The sequence below is a fragment of the Dipodomys merriami genome, unplaced genomic scaffold (genome assembly GCF_024711535.1).
Source record: "Dipodomys merriami isolate MVZ:Mamm:240054 unplaced genomic scaffold, mDipMer1.0.p SCAF_239, whole genome shotgun sequence".
Lineage (NCBI taxonomy): Eukaryota > Metazoa > Chordata > Mammalia > Rodentia > Heteromyidae > Dipodomys > Dipodomys merriami.
Genome location: NW_027203815.1, coordinates 662,436 through 668,326, shown reverse-complemented (window position 1 = coordinate 668,326; position 5,891 = coordinate 662,436). Strand labels below are relative to the sequence as shown.

Sequence of the window (5,891 nt, the reverse complement as noted above, 5' to 3'; positions counted from 1 at the left end):
AAAATGAAAAAGACTTAAAATAGTCACGGACAAAAAAATGTTGAAATGTAAGCAATTGATTGAACAATATAAATATTTTCCACTATACTCAGAATTTTAGGGAAATAAGATCAATACCATTGTAGGAACAATAAAATTTCCTTGTTACAAATAAGCAACCAAAGTTATATGCCAATATTAAGATTGCATCATTAACTATTTAAATTTACAAGATACTACATGCTTCAGCAGCACATCTACCCAAATTACAACAATACAGAGAATAACATGACACTTCCACAAGGATGATATGGAAATTTGTGAAGTATTCTTCAGATTCAAGGAGTGAAATACAGTTATTAAAAAGTTGATTACAAAGATACAAGTGAAACAATACATGTAATTCATAGAATTAAAAGTTTGTCTTCAGTGTATTAACTCTTAACCTCAGAAAAGTCTTTACATAGCATAACCTTTACAAAACTTTTGAAATTAGATAACATTGTCATTTTATCTCAAAGAAATAAAATACTATAAAGACCTTGGAAAAAAGGAATCTTAAACTGTTTCTATATGGAATGCAATCTGAAAGTACACATTCATTAATGAACCTATATAATATAAATCAATGTAGAATTCAAAATATTATATTTGGAGAGAATGAAATAGATTATGGATATTATATGAACAGAATACAGACTATTTTAAAATAAACTTTTTCAGACAAGTACCAGAAATATCTTTAGCTTATGTACTACTCATTTCAACAGATAAGTTAAACCTATTTCTGATTTAAAAAAATCACAAACTCTGCAGAAATCATTATAGATATATACAAACAACTCTTGAATACATTTTGATATCAAAGTCAGGCAATTCACTTGGAAGAATACCATGAAATCTATGAATTTTTACAGTAAGATATTGCTGTTATTTTGTATTGTGAAAATATTTTGGAAGGACACAAAGGATGAAACGGCATTTTTGAAATTTAAGAAACTTAACCAAACCATTACAACTTACGAGAACAATTTGTTCAGCCTTCCACCACTTCATAGAGGTAGTGATACTTATTAACCTTTTGGCAATATCAAATGCAGTTTCTTCCAAGTTGTTCTTCAGACCTGGTTTGATAAAATGGTTCAACAGAAGGTGATCCAGCATACTTTTGCTACCTCTATTCCCAGCAGCAAGATGCAAGGGGGTCAAGAGGCATTTAGTTTGGTCATTGGTATCTGCATCATGATGAAGTAAGAAAGAAGCCACTCATATTATTCCACGTATAAGCACTGTGCATGGGTGTCCAGCCATCTACAGTTATTGCATGAATAGCTGCCTCGAGACAGTAACTCATGGACAATGTCTAAGTGTCCACTGTAGGATTGCCGATGAAGCGGGGTATACTCATCCTCATCCCTAGTATTCACATGAGTGGCTTTTTTGGAAAGTAGTGTCTGCACTGTAGTAAGCTGATTATTTTCAGCAGCCCAAAGAAGAAATTTTCTTGGATCCTTCTCCATCTTTTTTCTTGCAAATGATACCATATTTCACGTTTTCATCTTGTTCCTTGTCTTCATCAGAATTGCCTAACCATTGACTTTGAGTACCACTGGAAAGAGGTGCCCATGTATTTCACCAATAATTCACGTTGGTTGAACTGGTCAGAAAAATCCAATGAATTTTCTGCATCTGTTTTTTCACCATGATTTGTTTCCTCTTTTTCCGTTTTCTATTCTAAATTATTCTAACTGGAGAATAGGGAATTGATAGAGAACAGAGAAAGATTTTCCTCCATATTCAAAGTTATAGGCTGAAAATGATGGCAAGTGGTGTCTTCATGTCCAGCTTATTCTAGGAATGAGAAAATAGGACATAATGCCTTCTATGAAAATGCTTTGGGAAATGGCAGGGCAGAAAGTGAAATGATGCAAGCAAAAATATAAAAGCAAAAAAAATTAGGATAATTATAGAGCAATCATATTATCTATGAGAACCATGAAAAAGAGGAAGAGAAAGACAGATGTACAATGACCTAGCTAGCCACAAAATCCATGCCTCTGATCAATTTATAGTGGAAACAATTTTATTTTTTAAAAAGAGATGGAAATAGAATTTATGTACTTTCTTGAAATTAGTAAATACATTTTAGTAGCCTACACAAAGAGACATAGCTTTGACTAAATTTGAGACAAGAAACTATTTTCTTGATAATTCTAGTAGCAGATCTGACAAATCAGTTGAATCAAACTTTTCCTGTAAAATGAACGAATGTGTCTATTCTAGAAAAGCAGCTAGAGAAGGAAGGCCGATTGTATGTGTGAAAAAATTTATGGAAAAAGGTATTGAGGATTACTTACTGGTGATCCACTTGCACAGGAAGCGTGATTCTGAACTATTGCATGCTGATTCTGAACTAGTGCTTTAATCATTATATTCTCCAAGAAGAAAAAGTGAGATTTAATTGATAGCAAAGACCCACATTTTGACTTCTCATTAAGCACCTTAAATCATCAAAATCACATGAAGACAATAGACAGGCCTACTTTTCTAGATGAAAACAAGTGTCTTAAAAAAACAAGGAATTTAAGTAGTCATACAAAGGACTTCGATTTACTACTGCACTATACTTTTTTTTCTAATGTTGGGCAACAATAAATAATGGACCTATTAGAAAGCTCTTATACCTCATATGTTCAATAGTGATTCCTCTTATATTATATCATGGTATTTTTTGTTTATGGCCTTAAGAAATTTACTACCATGAATTTCTGACAGGACAATATCATCAATGTACATCTTGCTTCTATACTCTCAGTTTTAAATTACTATCTAAGTATGTGCATTAGATAACTATAGAGAAAAAAAGCCACACTGAAGGCTTTTGTCTTTAATCCAAGGTAATCAGAAAGAGGAAATCTGAGGATTGTGGTTTGAAACCACAACAAGCGGGAAAAAAAAGTCCATTTGAATCTGATTTGAAAGTAACCAGCAAAAGGTAGAAATGGAACTGTGGTACAAGCAGTAAAATGCTAGCCTTGAGAAAACTAAAACAAAAAATAACAAATTCTGGGACAGAGCCAGGCCCTAAGATCAAGCCTTAGTATTAGCACCCAACAAATGAATTAATTAAAATAAATTAAGTGGTCACATGTGGAGAGGCAAGTAAAATTAAACATGCATGGAGACTAGATTGTGTATTATTTTGTAATAAAGGACTATCATTTGTAGTAAACAGCCATCTCCCTCTTTTGTGACACTCAATGCAGATCTGCCTCTTATTGAACTAACCTGGGAGGAGGATCACAAAATCCCGGGTAAAACAGAGCGTTTTTCTGCCTGCTCAAACAAACTGACTTAAGACACCAACCAAGCCACAGGAAAATCAAACACCACAAACAGACCAGAGACTCCAACAAGAGGCTGGTTATGGACACAAGGGATATAAAACATTTTCCCACCCCTCCCCCCCAAAAAAAATCAAAGAAGTTTTTTTTCTTTTTTTATAACTTTTATAAAAAAATTTCCAATTTTTTTTAATTTTTAATTTTTACCTGTTTTGAAAAATATTGTTTTCTAGTAACTTGTTTTTTCTTTCTCTTATAATTTTTATTTTAGAGGTATATGTGTGTGTGTGTGCGGTTTTTCTTTCTTTCTTTTTTTTCTTTTCTTTTAATTTTTTTAAAAATCTTTTTTGTTTTTTGTTTATCTCTACTGAACTTCTGATCTTTTTTCTTTCTTTCTCATTCTCTTCACCCTTTCTTCTCTTTCGTTCTTCTTTATATGACTTAATTGCTGTTCTGTGCATCCTCAGATATACTCATAGTCGATAAATAGACCTTATCCCCAATTGTGGACACGGTTAATCCAGAAATTTATTACTCAATTCAAAACCTCTTAGACTTAAATTCCTTAATAGCAGTACTACCTCTTTATACCTATATAATACTTTAAGTATTTATTTCAGTTTTTCATATCTGCTTTATATCTGTTCTCTTTTCTAATTATATCAACATTCTTCTTGGAATATTTCGTTTTCAAATCTGTATAATTTTTAAGCATTGCTATGTTTAATTTTTAATTCTTACTCTTCTATTTTTTCTGGTCTCTTTTTTTCCCTTTCTCTTTCTTCATTTTTTCTCTCTCTCTACTTTCATCCTATCCAACTTATTTCCTGCTTTGAGATTAGGATTTAGTTAAGTCCCACATCTCTCTCTCTATTCCTATTTTTACCCACACCTCTCCCTAAACCTAATAATTTCTGGCTTACCAAATTCTTCTCTGTTGTTCATAGCCCATTAATATATAGTTTTTTTGATGCTGAATATATGTATCTGTTGAACTAGATTGTATCTGCAGACTATTGATAGTGCAAATTCAGACTTTGGTTTATGCTTGCATTAAGTTAGTGTTCTAGCACAAAACTGGTGTTATTTTCATCCCAAATGGGCAGAGTAAGCCAGAAAAACACAAGAAAAATGGGAAGTCTGGGTATCTCAACTCCCACTCATGATAATCAGGGGACAGAACAGATAAGAATAATCAAGAGGAGAGTTCCCAAATAGCTCTACCAACACTGCTGGCAAACATGGTAAATGAAAAGATTGAAAAAATACAAAGGACTCTGTATGAGTGTGATATGGAGAGAGAGGAGGCAAACCAAAGTTTTCTACAGGAATATCATGAGCATGAGGAAGCTACTCAAAAACTGATACAGGATTTGCGTGAGAATCTTGAGAAAACTCACAGAGAAATTAAGGAATGGTTTGAGCAGGCTGAGAACACTCAAAGAGAACTACAGGAATGTCGTGAACATGAGGAACATAAGCAAAGAGTAACACAGGAATTGAGAGAACAGGATGAGAATACACAAAGAACACTAAAGGCATTCATGGAATCCACTAACACAGAGCTGAAGGAGGTCAGGGATACCGCAAAGGGAATGCTGAATGGAACCCAACAGAATAAATGGGAGTCCAATGAAACAATAACCAATCAACTAAGTGATTAGAGAATAAACACCTAACACTAAATGAAGGAAATAAAGAAGCTCATACAAGATCTAAAATAAAGCTTCAACAAAGAATTTGAAGCGATCAAAGCTGACCAATTATAAGGAAAAGAAATAAAAAAACAAAGTAGAAAGTCTTGACAGAAGGTTAGAACATGCAGAAGATCGAATCTCGGGATTAAATACAGCCTAATATTATAGAGAAAGAACATACAACCATCCAAGACAAGTCCAAGATATGTGATAGATCTATCCAACACTTGGAAGACACCATCAGAAGGCCTAATCTAAGGATAATGGGTGTAGAGGAGCACCTAGAAACAGAATTTAATGGTAGGAAATTTGTTTAACAGGATCCTAGCAGAGAACTTTCAAACACACAAAAAGATAGGCCTATTCAGATACAAGAAGCTTTTAGAACCCAAATAGACTAGACCTGAATAGGACATCCCACCGTCACATTATAATCCACACAGGGTCAATTCAGAACAAGGAAAAGATCCTTAAAGCTGTCAAGGAAAAAGAGATTAATCACCTATGAAGGGAAACCACTTAGAATCACCTCAGATTTCTCAGCAGAGACAATCAAAGCAAGAAGGGACTGGAATAAGGTATGCCAAGCCCTAAAAACAAACAACTATCAAACAAGAATATTGTACCCAGCTAAACTCTCCTTCATAACTGAAGGCCAAATAAAAACCTTCCACAGCAAATAAAAATTGAAACAATAGATCTCCACCATACCCTCCCTACAAAAGATTCTTAAAGACATCCTACACATAGAAAAACAACAAGACCCCAATAAAGGCCTAGAAACCTCACCCAAACAGAGAATCCAAAAACCATAGGAGGAACCAAGTAGCTGCAACACCCAAGAAGGTGGATTATATGGCAGGAACTAACA

The 5,891-nt window shown here is 33.7% G+C and overlaps 1 pseudogene; it reads left to right on the top strand.

Annotated features, from left to right (window-relative positions):
* The first annotated feature begins 219 nt into the window (after positions 1–219).
* On the top strand, positions 220–319 carry LOC138835465 (U6 spliceosomal RNA; annotated as a pseudogene).
* Positions 320–5,891: the final 5,572 nt, after the last annotated feature.